General features: G+C 46.6%; 1 protein-coding gene across 15 annotated transcripts in view; it reads left to right on the top strand.

Annotated features, from left to right (window-relative positions):
• Positions 1-23,585, top strand: part of BMAL1 (basic helix-loop-helix ARNT like 1) — a 110,210-nt gene that overhangs the window by 17,191 nt on the left and 69,434 nt on the right. For 14 of the 15 annotated variants that reach the window (XM_050758825.1, XM_050758827.1, XM_050758821.1 and 11 more), the window contains exon 2: positions 15,843-15,915. The gene's annotated coding sequence lies outside the window, so the exon portion shown is untranslated. Of the gene's footprint in view, positions 1-14,833; positions 14,885-15,842; positions 15,916-23,585 lie in introns of those variants that run through there. The other variant, XM_050758823.1, reaches the window with a different exon arrangement.

The following is a 23,585-nucleotide window of genomic DNA, read 5'->3' as shown; positions in this document are numbered from 1 at the left end:
GATGATGAGCATTTTTTCATGTGTCTGTTGGCTTCATAAATGTCTTCATTTGAGAAGTGTCTGTTCATATCCTTTGCCCACTTTTTGATGGGATTGCTTTTTTTTTTTCTTGTAAATTTGTTTGAGTTCTTTGTAGATTCTGGATATTAGCCCTTTGTCAGATGAGTAGCTTGCAAAAATTTTCTCCCATTCTGTAGGTTGCCTGTTCACTCTGATAGTAGTTTCTTTTGCTGTGCAGAAGCTCTTTAGTTTAATTAGATCCCATTTGTCAATTTTGGCTTTTGTTGCCATTGCTTTTAGTGTTTTAGACATGAAGTCCTTGCTCATGCCTGTGTCCTGAATGGTATTGCGTAGGTTTTCTTCTAGGGTTTTTATGGTTTTAAGTTTAACATTTAAGTCTCTAATCCATTTTGAATTAATTTTTGTATAAGGTGTAAGGAAGGGATCCAGTGTCAGCTTTCCACATATGGTTAGCCAGTTTTCCTAGCACCATTTATTAAATAGCAAATGCTTTCTCCATTTCTTGTTTTTGTCAGGTTTGCCAAAGATCATATGGTTGTAGATGTGTGGTATTATTTCTGAGGGCTCCGTTCTGTTCCATTGGTCTATATCTCTGTTTTGGTAACAATGAGTGTGAATTACTTTTGTCATCATGAAAGACCAGTTAAAAATTAATCTCACAAATTAACACTCTCAAGCCAAATCACGAATTTTTATTTTTCACAACCTGGCTTGGACTATAAACTGTCACACTATCTCAGACCTATCCATATTCTTTTCTGAGTGAGGCATTGAGGAACTTATTATAAAGATGATGCTTTCCTTCTGGAAGTCAAGAAACAAGCCAAGGGCTTGTAATGTGTTAGGAAAGATGTCCTGAGTAACTCTCCTCCTGGAATCTGACTAGCCTTTATTATAGTTACCTAAGGAAATGAGTTTTGTGGGTTCCCTGTTCACTGTGTCACCATTTTTTTTCTTTATCCTGTACTCATATGTACCTCAGGGTCCCCAGACTTTCTTATCCTGGGATTGCATGACTTTGTCCTTGGCTGTCTTGAGCCCCTGCCATTTCCAGTGTCCTATGTTCATGTTCACAACATTGTTGATTTGGCTGTGGCTTCTTCCCCCGGTGTTCTTATAGACTGAAGAGAGCACATTGCTGTCCGTGTCCCTGTGCAGCTTCCCCTTCCTCTTTATCATTGCTCAGGTGAGTGGCCTGAGCAGTGCTCCTGGGATGAGGTGAAGAGAAGCCATCAAGACTGCAGGGAAGGGCTGGGGTGCTGAGCTGGCTGAGCTTTCCTGGGGGAAGGCACTGGGCCATCCATCCAGCAGCAGTTGGCCCACAGCTGGCAGGGCAGGCTCAGGAGTGGCTCTTGAAGATGGCTGCTTGGTGTTTGAAGACAGTTCCCAGGGCATGCATTCATCTGTTGAACACCTTCAATGTGGCAGCCTCTGTTCTAGATGCTGGCTGATGACCAAGGCTGACATGGCCTTGGCTGTCATGGGACTTTCATTCTAGTGGTAGAGGGAGAGAGAGAGAGACGATTAGCAGGGAAATCAATGAAGAAGATAATTACAGGTTGTAAGAATGGTCCCAGAGGGGGTTACAGGTACCTATTTACAGGGGGACAGAGTTAGGATAGGAACCTATATCCCTGATTGCAAGGTCTGGCTCCTTCTGTGTCCTCTGGGCTTTCTGGTGGGAAGGGGGAGGTGGAGGAGCCCCCCTGGGAGGGCTGAGCTTCTCCCATTCAGCCAGTCTGGGCCAACCTGGGGCCTTCAGATGGAGATAGCAAAGGTTGAGGGCCTGAACTAGGGACTAACTCTCTTGGTCACTCCAGTTACCCATCTCTAGACTGCCCCAGGTGAACAGCCATGTTTTTTAAAGAATGAGGAGCAAATTTGCATACAGGAGTCCAGATTTATGCATGCTGTAGCTTTAGTCTGAAGACAAGCTTATAGTTTCTCCCCTATTATTTTCAACTTTTAATGAGATACCAGCATCTCAGTGCCTCTCCAGCAAGGATATTGGGCTGGGGTTTTCAGGGAACAATTTTCATTAACTCCACCTTGCCTCCCTATCACCCAGCCACCCCCAGACCCCTTCCTGGTGGCTCAGAGTCTGGCCTTGGCATGCAATAAGAATATTTTTGCCTTGGTGTTAGCCTTTCTGAAACTCTTGATTACCAGTGCTCACAGGACCTTTCTGCAGCACTGTCTGCTTGGCTGTGGACTACCCAGAGGAGCTTGGTGTCAGGCAAACTTAGGCGATTTCCCTGAGCATCCTTGTTGAGTCTGCCTTTGTACTTCTTTGTCAGGTCTAGAGGCTTGGCCGTTTGTCCTGCTCTATTGTCCCCTCCTTCTGGGAACCCTCAGGACCCTCACTCCATGGAGACCCAGCACCCTTCCTCCTGGAAACATCAGTGATAGGGCTTTCCCAGCCCTTTCCCCCATCTTCCTTTTCAAAGAACAAAGCCTTTGAAGCTTGTCTCTTACCTGTCCAATGCAGTATGGGAATCTGCAAGTTCTTTGCCTCCTGAAGGGGTCTGGAGAATCACTTGGCTTTTAGAGCTTTCCTCACTCCTCTCCCACCCATAGACTGATTTTAACCTGAGAGTAAGTCATTCATGTTGTGGTTGAATACTCCTTCCAGGCCCACTAGAAAGACTCTTTGTTACTAAATTCTGTTTTCTTGGGAAAGGGGAGCTTATTACTATCTCATTTTGTTGGTTGTTATTACCCTCCTTTAAAAATGTATCTACATACAGGCATGTGTGTACCTACATGTTTCTGTATTTCCCTTGTGAATGAGGCCCTCAGAGGTCCTGGATTTAAACCCTGGGAGTGGTAGTGACCCTTTGGGAAATGTATTCTTTTTGTTCCAAATCTTCTCTGGCTCAAATATGGGAAGTTTTGTTTAGCCGTAGTGTCATAGTTTCTCCCAGTTTCTAAGATAAGTATGGGCTCACTGTAATCAGCATGCAGACAAGAATATGGCCATCAGCCCTGCCCCTTAAATTCATAGTCAGACTCAGTGGGGAAGCCGTTCCTGTCCCACCTTGCGCTTGTGGCTTTGTCAGCCTCAGGCGGTTCCTGCAGTGTCCCCCTGCCTGTGACAGTATTGTCAGGAGTTATTGGTACTTGGGTGCTGCTTGGCCTCAGGGTGCCAGGGCTCCCATGTAGAGTGTGCCCGCTGCTGTCTTTACAGCCCAGGTGTCTCTGCAGTCCTCCTCTTACATAGCCACAGCACAGTAAAGTACATCTAGTTTGTGCTGTAGTAAGCAATTTTATTTAAAAAATTAGTTTAATACGTAAATGGTCCCTTAGTTCGTTTGAATGGCTCCCCTCTGTGGCTTTGGTCTGAGACCCCTGCTCCACTCAGCGTGGAGTCACCCCCCTGCGCTAAGGAGGAAAGGAAGAAGTTATTCTTACCTTGGTTTTGAGACAAGACAAGCCTGGAGAATGCTATAGGGATGAAGCAGTCGCCCATTTGTCCAGCATCAGTTGAGGGTCTACTGTGTGCCTGGCATCATAGGAAGCCTCTGGAGTGCTGTGAGCAAGAAAATAATACCTGATTTATGTTTTTAAGGGTTCTTCTGGCTGCCTGTGGGTCGGCGGTGAGGAGGACAGGAGTGCAGCAGGGAGATGGGTTAGGAGGCAGTTGCTGCGGTCCAGGGAGCAGTGCCAGCTTGGGGACTGTTGGTGGGTATTGGTGTGAGTGTGGGCAGGCCGCAGATAGGCCTTCGCCCATTGGCCTTGCCATGTGTCCCCATGTGTCCCTAGGGGAGGTTTTGGGCATCCCAAACCATGAGCCTGCCCTTTCCCAAGTGTGCTAGGACCTGCCAAGCTCCTGCTCCATGGCCTATGCTGTTCATTCCATCTGGAATGCTCTCTTCCCCCTGTTTTTCCTCCTAGCTGAGTGACATTGATTAAGTGACCAGATCTCTCTTGAGCCTCATTCTCTTATTCTGTGAAAGAGTGCTCATGGAACCTACTGCGTGGGACCATGAGGCTAAGACTGTAGTTGAGTGTGGTGATTGCAGTAGCCTCCAAAGCTGTCTCCTGCTTCCAATTTCATCCTGCTACTGTGCATTCTTTACACAGTGATCCTGTGACCGAGGGTCAGATCAGGGCAGGCTTCTGCTCAGAACCCTCTTCACAGTAGCTTCCTGTCCCAGTGAGAGGAAAAGCCAAATCTTAGCATGGCCCTCAAAGCTTCCTGGTACTTCTGACCTCATCTGCCACCCCAGGGCCATGGTGTATGGTTGATCATGCTGGGTTCTGCACAGCTCCTTGTGGTGCATGTAAGTGGCACTTGCTTCCTCCCCAACTTATGCATTGCACAACTTGCACAGCTGTATATGCTGCTCCTACCTGCCCCTCTCTAGCTCTGCTCCAGCCACAGTGGAATCCGTGTTGTTCTTCAAACACACCAGGCATGCTTCCTGTTTAAGCTCTTCCTACTGCCTGCTCCCTTGGCCTGGAACATTCTTCCCCCAGAGGTGTGTATGGCTAGTTAGCTCACCTTCTTCAGGTCTTTTTTTCAAATGTCACCCTATTTAAAATTGTTCCATCTGGGTCACTGCCCCCAGATGTTCCCTTTTTCCCTTTCTCTATTTTTTCTCCTAGCACTTATCACCATCTAATATATTTACATTTTCCTTATTTGTTTATTTTTATTTATTTTTATTTATTTATTTTTATTTATTTTTTTTTCCCAACAGAACATAAGCTTGATGCAGGCAGGCACCAGTGTTAAATTTTGTTCACTGCTGTATCCCCAGTGCCTGGATTAGTGCCTGGCATTAGGGGCTCAGTGATGCATGAGTGAATGAGTTTGGATGCACACAGGTAAAGTGTTGGAAACAGTGCTCAGCACACAGGAAGCACCCAATACATGGTTGCCAGTATTTTCATTGTCTCTGTTAATTGTCCAGGCTCTGGCTCAAATGTGGCTTTCTCTGAGCCTTTCTGTAGTCCCTTCTGAGGCTGAATTAAATCACCACCACCTGTGCTCTGTGTTACCCTTCACTTTGCCTTCTCTGCTCAGCATTTATCACACTGCAGTAGTGGGGCTTATCTCACACTTTTTCCTGTTCCAGTTGGAATTCCTGTGGGGCAAAGACTGGCCTGTTCAGATTTGTATCTCAGGCAGTCTGCGCCCCCAGCTGGCATGTGGTGGGAGCTTAGGAAGTGCTTGCTGCTGGCGGCTGTGGGAGGTGGAAAGAGCTCTTTAATCCATCAGGACCCTTACAAGGGGGCCTGGCTCCAGCATCACTGCCGTCTGATGTTTGTGCCCCCTCCCAAGGAGTGTCAAGGGAGAGCTTGACAACCACTTAAATGAGAGTCTCCAGTGGTACATTTAGAGCAAATTTTGGAGAGAGGAGTCTCTTGGATGACAGCATCTAGGTGACCTGATTGTTTCACATATAAGAGTCTGGCTTTTTGGCTACTCAGGCTTTGAGAGGTTGGGGTCATTCCAGGGAGGCAGTGTTAAGACCCATGTATTTGGAGGTGGCTGGGGCAAGAGGGTGCAGGAGAAAAGGCTTGAGCTGGCCTGTAAGGGATCTGGGTTGGTGAAGGGAGCATAGCTTCTGGGGGTGGCAGAAGAAACAGGAGAGCTGCCCCTGCCATACCTGGGGAGGGGTGAGTGCCTTGGGAGGCATGGTTAGGTAGGTGGTTTGGGGCCGTCGGGGGAAGACTGTAATTCCAGGGCAATGACTATGGCCTCTTGTATTTGGCAGGAGGGGTCCACACTGGGGATTGTGGTGGAGTGAGGGAGAGGGCACTGGGAGAGAAGCTCTGGAGTCATTTTCTCTTCCAGAGGTGGAGTTGTCTTGTGGACCTGCACATGGCACGCAGAGCCCATGCTCTCAGGCACCTTCGGGGTGGCAGAGTTTCAACTGAACCAACAGAGGACAAGGGGCTGAGTAGTTGGAGGCCTTGGCTGAGATGCCCAGTTTCTTGGTTCACTTTCTTTACCTGTCAGATTAGCAGCAAGCAAGCAAATCCCTCCCGCCTTTGCCCAGCATTAGCCTCAGAGACTTGGGAAGAGCTGGGCCTTCAGGTGGGAGCTTGGTGGCCACACTGGAGAGTGCCAAGCTTGACATTGAGTGTCCGAGGGGCTGCAAGTTGTTCGCTCATCCAGAGATGGGTTCATTCTGCAAATGTAGGAAGAGTTCCCTTCCCATTCCTCTTGGCTGTTTGGGGATGGAATTTCTGAATTGACCTTGGCCTTTCCCTAATCTTGGCCTTTCCCTTGCACCGTGGCCTCTTTACTCTTAACATTATGCCCCAGCCCTTTTCCATGGGTCCCTCGTCTTCCTTATGGCCATGTAAAATGGCTGTATAATATTCTATCAAGGGAATGTTTTCAGTAAGCCATGAGCTTGTTATGGAGCATTTAGATCGCTTCTAATTTTTGCTCTTTCAGCTAATGCTACATTAAGTCATCTCTGTGTATTATGGAATCATTTCATTAGTTGGCATTTGTCTAGCTAGTGGCAATGGCCCAAGATTTAATAGAGAATCAGAATTTCTTTTTTCAAGAAGAATGTCATGAGGATATATAAAAAATTTACTTAAAATGCTAGGAATCATTTTTGTTGGGGTTTTCATGAATGAGGAAGCAGGGAAACAGTAACATGAAATTAGTCGTAAGTGAAAGGCTGTGTGTATACAAGTAACTCGTGACTTGTTTATTCCTGAGTGTGGAGTGGAGCCAATAAATCCTTGGAAGCAGCAATCTACCTGTGAAAATCAAAGAGATCTGTATTCCTGTGTCTGATGAAAACATAACAAAATAAAATAAACAGTGATCTCTTCTTAAGGATATTTTTAGAAATGCCCTAAAACAAGAAACAGTAAATAAGATTTCCGAGAAAAAACACGTCTCCTTAATTGCGAGTGAGCTTCTCTGGAAATGCCATTTAGTAGTGGAAGCAGGTTGTAGACTTGCTGAAAGGATTTGATTTTTTGGTCATTAGGAAATAACTAGAATGAAATTGACAAATAGCACTGACTTGGTCCCCAGTACTGCTGAGCCTGAGGTATGTGTTGGCTTTGGAGCGATGGGGAAGGCTTCCTCTGACTTGCTGATTTGTTGTTGTTGTTGTTGTTGTTTTGAGATGGAGTCTCGCTCTGCCAACAAGCTGGAGTGCAGTGGCGCAATCTTGGCCCACTGCAACTTCTGACTCCCCGGTTCAAGCGATTCTTCTGCCTCAGCCTCCCGAGCAGCTGGGATTATAGGCACACACTACCACACCCAGCTAATTTTTGTATTTTCAGTAGAGTCGGGGTTTCACCATGTTGGCCAGGATGGTCTCTATCTCCTGACCTCATGATCTACCTGCCTCGGCCTCCCAAAGTGCTGGGATTACAGGCGTGAGCCCCCACACCTGGCCTGTTGTTGTTTTTATTGTTTCAGTCTCTGGTGGCTTATTATATAGACTTGGTCTGTAAGCTTTGCATTTCAGTTTAAACCAGCAAATGTTTACACTATATAAGGTTGCAAGGAATAAAACTTTAGGGAGAAAGAACCCAATGCACCCGTGTTTCTGAGAAGCTCATGACCAGGGAGTGGGAAGGATAAAGCAATGGTTATTCAAGGGAGATTAAGAAGGGGGCCCTGGGAGAAGTCAGCTCCATCCTTTTAGAGAAGGGAGGAGTTCTGCCTCACTGCTGGGCAGGATGGGGCCAAGAGGCAAGAGAATCAAGAAAGGTTTTATGGAACTGGTTGCGTTTGTCAACACCTTGAAGGACAGGCTGAAATGGAGGCTGGACATTCTCAGCAAAGGTAAAAAGCCTGAGTAGAGGAGATAGAGACGGAAGGACATGGGGCAGTGTTTGGGATTTGGCTGAAGAATCGGATGCCTGTAGTAATGGGCATAGTAGCACTTTATGGAGAGTATCAGGTACCAGGCATGGTTCTAAGAGCTTTTTATGTAGTAACTCACTTAATCCACGCAATGAACTAAATGAGGTACTGTTATTACCCCATTTTACAGATGAGGAAGCTAAGATATATAGCAGTGAATTAATTGCCCAGTATCACACTGCTGTGGAGCCAAGATCAGACCAATTTCATCTGGCTCCAGGCTCTGTGCTTCTGACCATGAAGCTGTCCTGCCTCTGATTTGGGGAAAGAACAGTCACTAGAACCAGAAAGATGGACAGATGCCATATGTTTAGAGGCTGGGATTATCAACATTCAGGAATACAGAGGTGGAAAAGAGACCAGAGTTGGAGATGAGGGGGATTGGAGAGGTGGGGATGGGAGGAGGGTTTGGTGAGAGCCGTGAGGGGCCACAGGAAGACGAGCTTTAAGAAGTTTGTCAGTGAGGCCCAGGGCTGCAGAGAATCCCAGGAGGTGAGACCTGAGGAATAGGTCTGGGCCAAGGAGAAAGCTGTGAGGGCATCGGGAGAGGGGCAGCAGGGTGACCCAGGCTGGAGCTGCTGTGGCGTCCTATCCTGGCTGCAGGGTGCTGCGTGTTCCTGGGGGATCATAGCTGTTGATGAGTATCACTGTCCCTGTCCTCTTATCTGTAGAAAGAGGTGAGTGTGACAGAGGAGGCAGGTGAGAGCTGGCACTGCTAATTTGGCAAACCTGGTGACTTTTCTGCAGCCTAATGATTTTTGAAAGCTGTTTGCTGTGCTGAGGCACAAGTGTGACTTCCCCCATCTAAATGCTGTGCAATTGCTATTTTCCCTGGAAAATTGGGCCCATGTGGGCTCTGTGTGTGGTTTATTTGAGTTCCATTTTTATAGCCTTATTACCTTGTCCCCATGATGCAAGAGGCCTCTCTCTTTTCTTGAGCTTTGCTGTGAAAATTGTTTCTTAAAAGGCACAAAGTGATCTCTCGTCATCTGGGTGGTGCTCGCTCCACAAGCAGCACTTTTCTGCAGACTCCACATACACTTGTCATCGCCCCTGCCCCCACTTGGCAGGTTCCTCTGATTGTTGGCAATTTACTGAGAACTTTTAAGCAGCTCTTGAATCTCACTACCTAGGTGTTTGTCTTGATTTCCTCTGGAAGAGTTTGTGCATGTAAATATCCATTCAGCCTCTTCCTCTCTGAGATGTTGCCCTGCCACTGACAGTGCTAGGACCCGAAACCCAGTCTTGTCCTCTGGCCTCAAGCTGATTAACAATAGCAGTCGTCATGTACAGAGCCTGAGCAGTTACCAGGCACTAAGCTAAGGCATTATGTTCATGATCTTAATTATTCCCAATTTCTTTGAGGTAGGTACTGTTACTTCTCCCATTATACTGATAAAGAAGATGAGCCTTAAAGGGGTAGAGTAAGTTACCCCAGGTCACACAGCTAGTAAATGGCAGAGCTGGGCCTCAGTGAGCCTTTCTAACCTTGGAGTCCATGTACTCCATTCATTCATTCATTGGCAACAAATGATTGCCTGCAACAGGCTGAGAACTGTTGTAAACCCAGGGTGTACAGCAAAGGGAAAAAAGGCAGAACTCCCACCTTCAGCTTATATTCTAACTTGGGGAGATAGAGATCATATAACAAATGACATATACATTATGCTATGTGGTAATGACAACTATGGAGAAAAATGAAGCAAGGAGGTCAGATGGGAAGTGGGAGGATTTTGAATAGAGTGGTCAAAGAAGGCCTCTTTGAAAGTACACCAAATTGTTAAGTTAACAAACCCCCAAATCTCAGTGTAGCAACACAACAAAACTGCACTTCTGTGGAGAAAATTTCCAAAGTGACTTCTCCTGGTTAGCAGGCAGCCTTCCTTGCAGTCATTGAGAGACCTAGACTCCTTTTATCTTGTGTCTCTGCCTTCTTCAAGGGCTTTAGCTTCCTTTCCATTCAAATGCCGGAGCGTGAGGAAGAAGAGAAGAGGGTAGTTTGTGAGGAAGGCTTTATGGACCCATCTGGAGGAAGCATCCCTCCCTCCCACCCACTGGCCAGAATTCAGTCACATGTTCACTCCTGACTGCAAGGGAGTCTGGCAAAGGAAGTCTAGCCATGTGCCCCCTAAAAAAGGAAGTGAGTTCTGGTGAACTCATGGCATGTTGTGTGTTGCAGTGAGTGAGGTGGAGAAGTGAGCTATGTGTTTAGCTGGAGGAAGAGCATTTTATGCAAAAGGAACAGCAGGACAAAGCCTGCTGGAATGGAGTGGGGAGGAGAGGAGAGTGGGAGCAGATGAGGGCATGGAGTTGTGGGGGCCAGGCCATTGGGGTCTCTGTAAGGATTTGGTTGCCTTGGGAATGGCAAGAGGAGCCAGAACATAGAGTTTTGAAGGAGGAACAACAGCCTCTGAGGCATGTCTCACAGGGCTCACTCTGGCTGCTGTGTTGAGAGTGGACTGAGGGAGCAAGGGGAATGCAGGGGAGAAGCGGGCGTTTGTGGTTGTTATCCAGGTGTGTGACCGGAAGGTTTGGCCCTGAGCTGGGGTGGTAGAGGTGGGAAGAAGCCATTAGATTTGAGATCTGTTCTGAAGGTGGGCCAGCAACTTTTGCTGTGGGATTGGTAGTGGGGCATGGGGGAAAGAAAGGAGCCAAGATAATTCTGAGGTTTTGGCTTTGCCTAATGAGTATTAGTCTTACTTCCTACCCTCAGAAGCAAGAGGGGAAATTTTTTGGAAACAGATATCTGAGTGTTCTCTGGGCCCTGACCTGTCCTCCATAACCTCTTTCACTCTGCGGTACTTTTTTCGGCACAGATGGGCAATTCGCATTCATGACTAAGCTTTCAGACACAGGGAGGGCACTTGGAATCCCTCCTAGCACACAGCAGAGGTGAGGCAGCACTGAGAATTGTCTCATTTTCTCTGGGCTCTTTGGGTCAAACCTTGGGACCCCTTTAGAGGGACATGGGGGGGACTGAGTGTGCCCTCGAGGGGGGTGAGATATGCCTACTGGAGTCTACTTCCAGTGCCTGCAAACGCTGGTGACACCCTGGCTGAAGGGTAACAATCCACGTGTGTTTGAGAGTGGGAGCGGAAACTGTTTCCCACGTACTTCCTTTGGCAGTCATGACCTGCCAAGGCTGAAACTGGAGATGGGACTTTTTAATAGACCATGATCTCACTAGGAGCATATGGGGAAGAAGGTTCATCTTAGAGATGGCAGGACATGAGCTGTGAAAACAAATAGTGCACACCTACTAGATGCTGGGTCCCCGCTAGGTGTTTTATTTCACTGGAGAGCAAAACAATATATCATCCCTGCCCTCATGGCACAGACGGCCTCAAGTGGCTAAACCACAGAATGGTTAGCTGAGAGAAATTATAGTTATTTCTTTTTTTTCTTTACTGATTGCAAATGGGGTTGTATTTTAAATTTTGGTATCCATGTGTTCATTGCTAGTATATAGAAATCCAATAGATTTTGTGTTTTTATCTTGTATCCTACATGTTTACTAAACTCACTAATTAGTCATAGAAATTTTTTTTTGTTTATTCCTCAGGATTTTCTGCATAGACAGTCGTATCACTTGCAAATAGAGAGTGTTTCATTTCATCTTTTCCAATCTGTATGTTTTTTATTTCCTTTTGTTGCCTGAGTGTGGTGGCGAAGACTTCTAGTCCTGTGTTGAACAAGAGTGCTGAGAGTGCGTATCCTTGCTTTGTTCTTAGTCTTGGGGAAAACATCAGCCTTTCACCATGAAGTGTAAGGTCAGCTGTGGGTTTGTTGTAGATGCCACTTGCACTTTGCTGGCATCGTTGTGAGTAGGACTGTGGGTTTTGTGTGTGTGTGTGTGTGTGTGTGGTGGTTGGCTGAAATACAGTGGTTATTATCTACAAGTTTTCTGTCTTGAAAGAGGGAGATTTGTTGGGGTATTTTCTCTTTGTGCTCTTTGGCATTTCTGGGTTGCCAGTCTCCTCAGTTCCAAGTCTGAGCTACATGCAGAAAAGGTAATGCAGGAAGCTCACCACTGTGTTGTTCCTTGGGTCCTGAGGTCACAGCTGGTCTACCTTCTTCAGTCTGCCCTTTGGAGTCTTCTTACAGTCATCTAGCATAGAATGCCCAGGGATTTTCGTTGTTCTTAGCAGGTGGAATCGGTGAAAGTGCACCTGCTCCATCCTGCTGGGAGTGGAAGTGGTTGGGGGAAATTGGAGCATATAGGTCAGGGCTAGTTTAGATGCAAGGGCTCCATTCTGTAGGTGCAGGAGGGCCATGGAAGCCCAGCCCTGACAGCAGTGGGAGGGGGATGGGAAGAGGGGGAGTGGAGAGAGCCCAGGTGGCTGCTGCCTATGTCCAAGCAGAAGGTCCTGAGGTCCTGGCTGTGACAGTAGAACTGCAGCAGAAAGGAAGGACAGGAAGTTCCATCAGGACAGTGAGGAAGTGCAGGGAGACCAGGTTGGTCTGAGGTTTCTAGCTTGAGCAGCTAGCTAGCTCTGAGATTACAGAGACAGAGGGAGGGGTCTAAGCATGGCAGAGGCGTGTATTCTAGGCATTGTAGAGCAGATCTGGAAGACTGGGCTAACTGTGCTTCCCCTCAGGGGAGGCTCCACAGAGGAAGTTTGGCTGCTGGATAAAAATCCAGGGAGTGTGCTTTCTGGGCAGAGGAAACAACGTGGGAAAAGGCACAGATACAGAAAACGGCATGATGGGCCTGTTGGGACTCCAGCTAGCTGAGGCGTAAGTGGGTAGTTACTGGTTCCATGACTGGGAAGGATGCTGTAGGAGTGCACAAAAGAAAGAAGTTCTGGAATGCGAGTTGATGCTGCCAGCGGTCCATTTGGCTCCTTGCCTTCTGTTCTTTGTGTGTTGGCATCAGACCTCTCTACCGCAGACAGGCTGCTCTGCCTGAGGGGCTATAGCTGCCAGCAGCCTCAGTTTACAATCCCAGTGAAGGGGGAGAGCCTTTCTCTACATCTAGGTATCAGTTTAAGGGAAAGACTCTGATTGGCCCAGGTTGGTGATGTGCCTGCCTTTGGACCCATCACTGTTGCAAGGGATTGGAGAGTTCTAATCTAGGCCGGATCGTCTGCCCACCCCCGCTGGGGCAACCAGAGTCTTTTAAAGGAGAAGGCAGACAACATGCATCTAGGGAAGATAAAAAAGACTGTTTACCATGGCTTACTATAATAGATTGTGAAGAATATATAATATGGCAGTGTAGGAACTCTTCACAGAGGTTAAAGCAAGGGACTTGATCAAAGTTAGGTTTTAGTAAAATCATTTTGGACACTGTACGGGGTTGTGGTCGGAAGTGAGTGATAAGAGGTGTTGAGATGGGTTCGGAGGCCACTGCTGTAGCTCCAAGGAGCACTGATGATGCCTAAACTAGCTTAGAGTCCTGACTTACTTTATTTGCACTTCACCTCCAGCCGCAGCATCAGTGAGGTGGAGGACAGGGATAGAGTCCTAGAGATGTTAGACAGGCAAGACTTGGTGGCCAGATGGAGGCAGGGAGAAGCGGGTCTTATGGAAGATTCCCCACTGCCACCAAGGGCATAAAGAATGAGTCTCTGGAAGGCTAGCCTTATCTTTGGAAACATTATTAGGTGTTGGCATACTCGACGTACCTTATTGCTTCTTCAGAAGTGTTAGTGTTGTTGGCTTCTTGTGGTATCCAGCTGGAAAAGGAAGCTGATTGATTGGATTTCCCTCCCTTTAAAGAGCTTCCTTTTTTGAGAAATCAGATGATAGATGATACAGTCAGGACTGCCAGTGGAGAAATAGGTGGGGGAGAGGAGGACTCTGGCTTGGAGACTGACTCTCCTGCCCCCAGCCTGCCCCGAGGCCTGTGAGTCTGCTTTAGGCACATTCGTCCTTTTGGCATCATCCTTGCTGGGAAGGCTTTTAAGGGATTTAAGGAAAGAAATGACACAATCTGATTCATGTTGCACCAGATTTCCTCCTCTGTTCAGAATAGAGTATGGGTGGAGGTAGAGTGACTCCAAGAGTAGCAGCAGGGAAGCAGGGCACCAATTAGGAGACTATCGCAGCAATCTAGGATGGGGACAGTGGAGGTGGTGAGAAATGGCCACATTCTGAATACATTTTAAAGGTAAGAACCAGTTTTAGTGAGGATTAGATACAGAGTGAGAGAGAAAGGAGATGAAAATGACTCCCAAATTTTTGGTCTGGGCAGCTGGAAGAACATTGTCTTAAACTGAAGCGGATATGACTCTGGGAGGAGCAGGTCAGGGGTCTGTGTTGTCTCACCGTGTCTTACACAAAGCTCCCATCTACTTCTTACTTGACACAAGCAGTTGGATATCCTGGTCAGGAGTTCAGAGGAGGGGTCCAGGCTCGGAGAGAAATCCGAGCATCATCAGCATGGAGGTGATATGTGTGAATTCAAGAGACTAGTTGAGATCACCAAGGGAGTGACAGAGAAGAGATGAAAACAAGGACTGAACACTCTGACATAAGAGGTGGGGAGATAAGGAAGAATAAGCAAAGAGAAGGAGCAGCCAGTGAGGTGGGTAGAAAACCAGGAGAGCTAGAGGGCATGATTAAATGGTGTCAAAGTTGCAAGGTAAGGACTGAGACTTGACCAATGGATCTAGCAACATGCAAGACAGGCCTAATGCATGCTGTTGGACCTAAGTTTAACTTTGCAAATAAGTCATAGTTCCTTTCCAGAAGGAGAATATAATTTTGCAAAAACAGATCATTTAAGATTTATTGAAATAAATCTAAAAAGATGTGAAGATAGTACCATAGGAATCCAGCAGAAGGAAACAGGGCTTCTGGCTTTTGTGGGGAGGATTGAGTCACATTCATTCATATATTCATTAATTTATGTATTCATTCATTTGACAAAAACTTATTGGGTGCCAGGGGTTGCGGGGAGGAGGGAAGAGAGAGTTGTTGTCTAGTGGGTATAGAGTTTCGTTTTTTGCAGATGAAAAGAGTTCTGGCGATGGCTGGTGGTAATGGTTGAACAACAATATGAAGGTACTTAATACCATTGAACTGTACACTTAAAAATGGTTAAGACTGTAAATTTTGTGTGACATGTATTTTCTCACAATTAAAAATGGAGAGAGATTTAAAAAAAGCACTTTTGGGGGCCCCATCATGAACTTGGCCTGGGATATGATGCTTGAAATGGATGCACCATCTCAGTAGATGGAAGTAATGTGGAGAAAAGTGGAGGAAGATGTCCAACTGAGAGGGTTTTGGGAACTACCAGTCCTGTTTGTCTGGATAGTAGGGTCTATCGGGGGAAACCAAGCAAGCTGAGACTGCAGCCGGGCCAGTTGGTGCAGGCCCAGCATCCTGGGCTGTGGAGTTGGGCCTGCCTTCTTAGATTCTGGGAGCCTCTGGTGGTTTCTGCCCAGGGGAGTGTCATTCCAAAGGTGTGTATTTAGATTAATTTCATTAGTCCTTCCTGTTTAAACCATTGCCTGTTAAAGGCAGTGGGGTTGAGGTATTCATTTTTATGGTGAAAATTCTGGCCTAGCAGAATTTTAGATATCCAAGCATGTTTTAATAAATTGAGTAGGTTATTTTTCCATCCATTTTACAAGTATTTATTGAGGAACATCTAAGTGCCGGTAGTGTTCTAGGCAGTTGGGGGTATAGAATGGGGTGAACTTAATAGATCTCTTCTCTTGAAAAGCCTACAGTGTAGAGAAACCCCCTCTCCTTCCTAAACAAGAAGTTATGCCACAACGTGCCATGTGTTACCATAGGCATGCTACTAGCGTTCCATGGGTGCTGAGAGGAGGGGGTGCCTGGCCTGCCTGGAACACTGGGGAGGCTTATAGGTAAAAACTGCCCAATGGATTTAAAGGACAAGCAGGGATTTTCTAGGCAAAGAAGCAGAAATGGGCATCCCAGGAGTATGGTAAATCAAAACATATTGGGTGCTGTGAATTTAAAGCTAAACTTTTATTTCATTGGCTTTTAGGTGGTGCTGGCTAGAGTGTATACGTTTGGACCCAAGCTTAACTTTTCCAATGTGGAATCCTGGGCCTTCATTGGTAAGTTTGTTTGATGCCTTCTTACCAAATTATGCTATCGAGGATTGGTATTTGGAATGAAAGGCAAGGTAGTTATCATTGGCAAGTTCTTTGTGGAGGTTACCAGTCCTGGACCTGGAGAAGCCTGTAGGGCAGGCTGAAGGGGTACATAGGAAAAGTGAAATCTCACTGTAGGTTTCTGTGGTAGATGCAGAGAGGGAGGCCACAGGAAGGGAACCAAGGGGTGCGGGGGATGGATGCAGCTGGCCTTATGGAGAGGTGGAGCTTTGGCTCTGGTTTGAAGGGCAAGCTAGATTGAAAAAACTCCAGGGAGGAGTGAAAGATTTTCGGGGCTTGAGAACATAGAGGTGAGGTATAAAAAAAGTGGGCTTAGCAGCAGTCCTATAGGAGCAAAATCTTCATCGAAAGGAGTCATGGGCAAGAACTGTGGTGCAATCTGCTGGCGTCTGACGATTCTAGTCCATCAGCAAACTTTTTCTGTAGAGGACCAGATGCTAAATATTTTTGGCTTCGTAGGCCATGTGGTCTCTGTCACAGCTACTCCACTCTGCTGTGGTAACATGCAAGCAGCCATAGATAATATGGAAATGAATGGGTGTGGCGGTATTCCAGTAAAATTTATTTACAGAAGCAGGTGGTGGGCTGGATTTGGCCTGCGGGATGTAGTTTACCGACTCCTTTTCTAGACCCTAAATGCCTGGCTAAGACACATAGACTTTATCCTGAAGGCAGTGGGAAGCCATTGAAGTTATTTTGGGCAAAGAAGTGAAGTGGCAGAAGTGATGTTTACATTTTAGGAACATCCATCTGATAGCTGGACAAGAGGCATGGGCCCCTTTTGGAAGGCAGCAGCAGTCATCCAGGCATGAGGTGTTGTGGTGAGCAGTAGTGAAAATGGAAGCAAAGGTTCAATGGAGGAGATACTGCAAAGGGAGAACCAATAGTGTTTTCAGTCTCTTAGACTTTAGAGGCAGGAGTCAAAGAGGATGAAAGTTTAGACTTGCTTGTTCACAGTGGTATCGTTGACAGAAATGTAGATGTTGGGGGTGGAGAGGAGTAGCTGATGCTTTTGGTTTTAGATATGTTGAATTCAAGATAACAGTAATCATCCATAAGAAATGTCCAGCAGAGAATTGGAAATGCAGGGCTGAGGCCTAGCCTGAGAAGATTAAGTCTAGAGATGTAGAATGGAAGCCATAGGATTAAACACGGTCTCCCCAAGATGAGCAGTGGGCTGATTATGGGGAACATGCATAACTTTGGGATAGGAAGAAGATGGAAGAGACTCAGAGGCCATGGAGGAGAGTCCCAGGAAGGGAAGAGAATGGGGAGACCAAGGAGAAGGGACCTGAAGGGAGGCTGCTGAATTTGTGACAAGGTCTTTGCAGATGGCCTTGAGGAATGTAATGTCACAGAAGGGGAAGGAAAGAGGAAGCCAGGTTACATGGAATTGGACATAAATGAAGGATAAAGAATTGAGATGTTACAAAAATAGACCACTCATAGAAGGTTTAGGTAGTAAAAGAAGGGAGATACATAAGATTTAGATACTTGCTTGTCAGAATAACCTTTGCTTTAGCTTTGAGGCAGGCAAAGCATGCTGTGACCAGTTCTCATTTCCTTCTTTGGAGCCAAGCTGTGTTTGGGAGTTTGTGTGTACTGTAGGCTTGTGATTGTATTCTTATGCTCCCTTTTGAGGTGTGGTGTTCATAACTCTGCCACAACTTGCACCACAGAATCCAGCCCATGTCTGGACCCTTGCCATGAGACAAGATGTGATCTGTTGGGGGAGTAGTTGCAGTTGTATAAGTTAGAGGAGAAAATAGAGTGGACCAAAAATTGAAATAAACCTTCTTACTGCAGAGTCTATCCAAATATGGGGACTTGAGGATAATTCCTCCACTCATGATTGAATTACGTTTCAATTTGTGCTCTGAGTATTTTGAGTGTACCTTCTTTGGTTTGAATTCTAAGTAGTTTTTGACTTGGTTTGTGTGAATATAGCAGTTAGAGAGCTGGTAATAAAAGCAACAGGTGTAACTGGTTTAGAGCCATGATTTATTGAACACTCATGATGTACTAAGTCCTGTGCTAAGTGCTATTGTGTATCATCCCATTTCATCTTTGCAATGACCTATGTGGGGGAAGTTATTAACAGTATTCTTATTTCAGCCAGAAATAAGTCTTAGTTGAATAACCTATGCAAGGTTACAAGGGATTTGAACCCAGGTCTGTATAATCCCTGGCTTATGCTACTTCCTGCTTTTTCTCGCCTGTGTCTGGAATTTTTCCTCCTACTAATGTAGAAGGACTAGAGATAGATTGAGTCCCTCAGGTTAAATATTCAGAGCCTGTAGTGGGTGTTTCCTCTCCTTAGGAGTCTATTGAAAGGGCAGAAGAAGTGTGGGAAGTCTGGAAGAGACTAAGGCCAAACCTCAAACACTTACTTTAACTGTTTCCCCAGATAAAATTTAGTTGAAGGCAGCAGCCTTGGGCTTGGGAAGAAAATAGCACTAGAAGGCATGAGAGTCAGATTCCAGTCCTAGCATTATGACAATTATAATGTCATTTTTGTTTAAACTCTTGGCATTTCTCTCCAGTTACCTCCAGCTTTGAGCTCCAAAGGCAGGCTCCTATTTTGTCTTGGTTTTCACTGTATCCCCAGTATCGTAGCACAGAATCTGGCATGTAGTATGTTATGTACTCACTAATTATTTATTGCTTCAAATGAACCAAAGGACTTGGTAAAAGGTGCTTAGCCTCTCAGGCACTGCTCTTGGCACCATGGTTGTAGAGGTGAAACAGGACGAGGTCTCTGCTGTCGTGAAGCAGACGTCTACATGTGTGAGATGTAGAATGTGACATCAGCTATGATTATGCTCTGAAATAAAAGACAATGAGACCAGGGTGAAGAGGGAAATGCCTGTCCAAGAAGTGAGACAGTGAGCTTGTTTGGGGGTAAAATCCATAAAATTCCTCTTGGGGTGACTACAGATTTAATTATTTTGCTTGGCTGCCATTGCTAATGCCCAGCTGATTGCTCCCTGCAGTGAGGACTCCCACCCCAGGCCTCGTTTTCTTCAGCTCTGCTGAGCGTGCCTCTCCTGGGTTGGCTCCCAGTTCTCCTCCAGCTGCTCAGATCCCAGCCTCCACAGCCTGCTCTGCTGGTTCTCGGTTCTTTGTCCTTAGCTTCTGGTTTGGCTTGGTCCCTTTCACGTCATCCTTGACGTCCTCCCTGGGTGAGCTCATCCACCACTCACCCCTGTCTCGAAGACACCCAGATCTCCATGTCCGGCCTGAACCTCCTCCCAGTCCACATTCCTAGTGGTCTGCCCTGAGGGCACCTCAACCTGTCTGTCCCCTCCAGAGTGCCACATGCATCTTTCTCCCTGTGCTGCCTGCTTGGTCCACACCCCTCAGTTGCTTCTGCTTCAGTAGTCGTCCTGGCCTTGTCTTTTCCCTCATGTTCCCTTGGTTACCACATCCTGAAGAGCTCATCTTCTAATTTGTTAACTCTGTTCTTCTCTGTCTCTCCACTCCTGTGTTTAGGATTCATCATTTTGTTCTATGACAGCCTCTTAATTGGTCATCCTGTGTTCATGTTTTTCCTCCCTCACTCCACTGCCCACATTCCTATCAACATATTTCTAACACACGTCTGATCAGAGCTCTCTTCTGCTTAAAACTCTCCAAGAGCTCCTCATTGCTTAGAAAGTAAAAGCTAACCCTCTTCGGTGGGCCTGCAGTCTTCTCATCATCTGGCTTTTGGCCCCCTGCAACTTTTGCCCCCCCACCCCCACTGCGCTTTGGGTTTTCCTTTTTCCCTAACTCACATTTCTAACCTCAGCCCAGTTACCAACAGCCATCACCTCCTAGTGTCTTTGCAGTGCTGGGCCCTCTCCTGGGAATGGCGTGGTCCCTGTTCACACTTTGGGAACTCAACTCCAGTTTCCCCCAACTCTTCAGGACACCATCCTTCCCTACCCAGCACCTCTCCATGACCTGGAAATGACCTTCCTCCTGGCTCCCAGAACACCCTCATGTCTTTCTCTCTTGCAAAGCACTTATCATAAGGTGTTACTGTTGATTTACTTATCTGTTATGCTCAGCAACCTGAGCTCCTTAAGGGTGGAGACCACACACACACACACACACACATGTGCGCGCGCGCACACATACACACTCTTTCTCTCTCGCGTGCGCGCGCGCTCTCTCTCTCTCCCCCCGTCTCTCTTTCTGTCTCTCTCTGTTCTAAGTGCCAGCATAGTTTACCTGGCTCAGGAAGTTTTTGTTGAAAGAGTGAGGACTGTTCTGTTTGTGCAGCCAAGCAACAGATTTATAATGTGATAAAATGTACTTGAAATGGGAAGTTCATTGGCCATTGGGTTTATTGGGGCACTCTTCTTGTCAGCCTTGAATGCAGGACAGGTTGTGTTGGGCTTGAGTTTGTGACTGCCTGTTGTGTCTCCCAGCATGCTGAGACCTCAGGAATATCTCTTCTCTGTATTCTTTGCCCCTGACTTTTTATTTTTTTAGCTCTTGTTGTTGATGGACCGCTAATAGCAATTCAAAATGAAAAATAATCCATCAAGGAATTCTCAGGAACGAGGTCCACCCACCTTGGTCCTGGATGAATCCCAAATTTCCTAAATCAGCCAGAATATCTATTCTTGCCAACCACTGTCTGATAGCCTTTTTTCCCAGCTTAATCCAGCTGAGAATGCTTTTCTTGAAGGGTGAGTATACTTAGTGGCCCTTCATGGAGGTGCCTGAGGGCCTCTTTGTCTTTGTTTTAAACCTTGTAAACTCCCCAGTGAATACTGAGGAGTCTAACAAATAGGAAGAAGCTCTGACCCCAGGGGTCCCAAGTCAGTGTCTGTACTTTGCATGGGAGCTAGCACAATGCACCTAGCCAATAGCACATAAACTCTCATGTTTTCATTCAGGGCCTTAAGCTTGATGCTTGTTGTGTCTTCTTCACTTCCTAACTCTGCCAGAGACCTAAGAAGTTGTGCCAAGAGTGCAGCTTTTATTTGGGGGCTCACAGTAATCTAGGAAAGCTTTTCGGAAGAGAGCCATTCTCAGCCCCGAGGTGTCCTGCAGACCAGGGCCCTCCAGCAGGCTCTTGGAGCTGCTTTCCTTGGCTGGAAATGCTTGTGATGCTGCCTCCCCTTGTAGGGACTTTCCATACGCTGTTCCCTCAGCCTGGAATGCATTTTTCTCCTGGTTTGCCTAGCTTATGCCTGTTCACCCTTTGGAACTCAGCTGATTGACCTGCCTCCTCCTCAGAAGCCCTCCCACCTCACTGATAAGAAGGCTAGGTCTTGTCCTCACCATTCTCATGCCAGCATCTAGCGCTTATGGGCTGCTCACCTTGTGTCAGGCACTGTTAGAGTGCTTCATGGGTAACTACTTTGTATTAGGGGCTTGGTAGATGTTGGCTGAGGTAAATGTCATCATTATCCCAAAGACACTGTGTGAGGAAACTGAGGCCTTGACCCATTAAGTAGGTGACAGAGTAGGAGTTTATCCCAGATGCTGGGCTGTGGATTTCTGCTCTGACCCTTTCTTCTCTACACTACCGTTCCCTCTGCTCCAGGTCCTTGCAGTCTGTCCTTTTTCAGCACTTGTCACGGAGGTCATGACCTCTGTTCATGTGGTTATTTGATGAATGAATGTTCGCTCCCTTGCTGGGCAGCCCCTTTGAGCCCCAGGATGGCGGGAGTACGTAGGACTCTAGACAGCTGCTCAGCATGGAGTTCACCGAGAGCCTGTGGGACTGCCCACTTGCCCACAGCCGCTTCTTGCCTTTTGCATCACAGGAGTGTGGGCTAGGACCATAAAAGAGCCAGCCCAGGCCTCCCCCTTTCTGGAGCTCACTGGGTACGTGCATGGGGTTTGGCCCTCACCCTCGCTTCCATGGTTCTGCACCAGAGCCAGCTGTGCTGAGGAAACATCTGTGCCTTGTTAAGGTCTGTTCCTTCTGCCCACTCCCTTTGCCCTTTTCTCTACCTTACAACCCCTTTGCTGCCCTTCTTTAAGGAAAGAGGCTCCCTTTGCCTCTCAGGGCAAAACCAGCTGCCCTTCTCCTGGTCTTCTTGATCTGCATACACTCTGAGGATGACTGCCCATGGCGGGTCATGATGGTCCGTGTGCCCTGGACTTTGGTTTCTCTGGCAGAGCAGTACTTTGTACAGTCAGGGCTCATGGCCCTATAGGAGACTGAGGGAGAGCCCGAGGTCATTACCTTAAGAGAAGCTGCTTCATGGTGCAGTTTGTGTGTGTGTGCATGTATGTGTGGATGTGTGCTTTTTTCATGCATGGCGTTTTTATTTGTGTTATTTATCCCCCTGCTGTATCTCCATCTCTCAGAGGTCTAACATGGGGCTTTGAATAGTGGATATATCATAGCTCTTGGCAAAGTCTTCTCCCCTCCTGATCTGAAGGTACCTCCCTTTTCCCCTACCCCTCACTTTGGTACCTTGACGTCTTCACAGGGTTGTTATGACTACCAGGACACTCTTCTCAGACCTCATTGAGATTGCAGTGATGTGAAAACTCTACCTAGATTCTAGCCAGCTGGGCAGGGGCCTGGCAGCAGGGGAAGCCCGGTTCCCTAGGGCACCTCACCAGGCCTCCAGGGCTCTCTAGGGCCAGACTGGCTGAGCTTCAACTGACTCATACTGTTTTTGACTGGGAAAAATAAAATGTTTAAATGGCTTCTGACCAAATGGGGAAAGTGGATGTGGGAGGAAGAGAAGGGGGACGTTAGCCACACCCTAGGTACATTTGCCAGCAGCAAACTGAGATGGGCTTATAAAGTGCGGCTGGCCTCTAAGACGCCTCCTTCAAGGGGCATTCAGCACACTGGTCTCAGGCTCTGGAGGCCCACCTGCTTCAGAACGTCAGCTCCATGTCTGTCTAGCATTGTGACTTAAGACAAACCCACCAAGCTCCCTTAGCCTCCATTTTCTCATCTGTAAAATGGGATTGTAATCATTAGAATAACCTTTATAAGGTTCTTGTGAGAGTGGAATGAAAACATGCTTAGCACTGTGACCGGCATGTAGAAAGCACCAAATATTTATTATCTGTTATTGTTGTTGTTTGTCAAAGTATTGTTGTTAATAATAACTATAAGAAGACTTTGGAGCAGATATAAAGTCTAAAATGCAGGCTGTGATGAAAGGGAGATGCTATGTAAGAAAATTGCTTTTTGAATTGCACATTATATCCAGATACTATTATTAGCACAGGTGTATCTATTATTGTTTTGTCTTTGAAAAAAAATGCTGGAGCACAATTTTATGATGTTGAGTCTATGTCCTTTGTTGTTTTGGAAAGAGGTTTATCACATTGGCCTTTATTGGAATCTTGTCTAGTGAATGCATGACTCACATTGGTGACCCTGGGTACCAAATGCCTGGACAGCACCTGGCAAAGAAGAGCCATTATTTCCATGGGCACTATTGTTTAAAATGTTTATGGTAAACAATACCTGATAGGAAGTTCTTAGAGGTTTATTGACAGTAAACTGTCAGGAATGCACTGAGTTATTATTTACTCTAGACCTGAGAAATTCTCCCTCTCCAAGTTTTGTGCCTTGTATAGCTAAATAAACATAAAAAATTTCCTTAGAATTTGATATAAACAGCTACCATTGTCTTCAC

Source organism: Macaca thibetana, chromosome 14 (genome assembly GCF_024542745.1).
Source record: "Macaca thibetana thibetana isolate TM-01 chromosome 14, ASM2454274v1, whole genome shotgun sequence".
Taxonomy (NCBI): Eukaryota; Metazoa; Chordata; class Mammalia; order Primates; family Cercopithecidae; genus Macaca; species Macaca thibetana.
This window is presented reverse-complemented; position numbering and strand designations above follow the sequence as displayed.